The sequence below is a fragment of the Marmota marmota genome, unplaced genomic scaffold, assembly GCF_001458135.2.
Source record: "Marmota marmota marmota unplaced genomic scaffold, marMar, whole genome shotgun sequence".
NCBI lineage: Eukaryota > Metazoa > Chordata > Mammalia > Rodentia > Sciuridae > Marmota > Marmota marmota.
In genome coordinates, this window is record NW_026000082.1 from 19,063,425 (window position 1) to 19,064,465 (window position 1,041).

The 1,041-nt window shown below is 62.5% G+C and overlaps 1 protein-coding gene across 2 annotated transcripts in view; it reads left to right on the forward strand.

Annotated features, from left to right (window-relative positions):
- The first annotated feature begins 661 nt into the window (after positions 1-661).
- Pik3r3 (phosphoinositide-3-kinase regulatory subunit 3) overlaps positions 662-1,041 on the forward strand; it is a 75,782-nt gene continuing 75,402 nt past the window's right edge. The window contains exon 1 of one of the 2 annotated variants that reach the window (XM_048815460.1): positions 662-785. The gene's annotated coding sequence lies outside the window, so the exon portion shown is untranslated. Of the gene's footprint in view, positions 786-952 lie in introns of those variants that run through there. The other variant, XM_015485054.2, reaches the window with a different exon arrangement.

Genomic DNA, 1,041 nt, shown 5'->3' on the forward strand with positions numbered 1-1,041 from the left:
GCTTCAGGGGGCCATGGGCACATCCTCTCGCTGAGAGGGATCGGTCTTGCAAGTGGGTTTGGCGACCTTTCCTTTATTTGACAAGTTGTCACGGGGACTGGGGGGAGGGCAGTCCCAGCATGGGGATGAGGTCTCTGCCTGGGGACCTCCGAAGGACCAGACAAGCGCACACCCCGCCAAGTGACAGTAAGAGCCCCTCTACCTCCGCTCCCCTCCCCAGTGGCCAGTCTCTGGGCAGAGGTGTCGCGCGCCAGCCGGTCCTCCCCCTCCTCTCGCCGGGCGAACCGAGGCTCAGCGGGAGCCCCGCCTGTCTCCGGGCAGCTTGAGCTCCCGAGCGCTCGCTCAGCCTGTCAGTAACCGTCGTTTGCGCTTTCTTTCTTTCTTTCTTTTTTTTTTCCCCCTTCTTTTCTTCCCCCCTTCTGCCTTTGTCCCGCTTAGTAACTGGAGTCTGACCAATCGCTGCGACACCGGCCGGCGCCGGCTGTCTTCTGATTGGCCCGCTTGGGGCGCGCAGTCGTCTCCCGCTCCTCTGCCGGAGCAAGGCAGACAAAAGACGCAGGCTCCAGGCTCCGGCAACCGGGATCAGCCAATCACCGCCCATTTTACCTTGTTGCCTTCCCTCCCCCTTCCCTCACCCTCCCGGCTGGGCTGGCATGCTCCCGGCACTGACTCCTGGCGAGCGGCCAGCGCCCGGACTGTACCATTTTGATTGAGGCTGTGGTGGAGAGAGGATGCTGGTTGAGGAGCCAAGCCCTAGAGAGCGGCAGGGAGAGTTGAAAGCCGAGGTGGAGGACCGCTGCTTCAACACTTTCTAAGGCACTTGACAGTTCTTGTACGCCGAGGCGTGATAGACTGGAAGGGGCAGTGGTGATACTGGCTGTTCCCCCTATTCCTCGAGATTGGGTGGCGCCTCGGCAGGGGGTGTGGGGGCGGGGGAGGATGTCCCCTCCGCGCCGTTAAAATGAAACTCTAGTGGCTGGAATCAGGGCCGAGCGTCAGGGTAGCCGGCACTGGCGGGTTTGCTCACACCCCGGCTGGAGC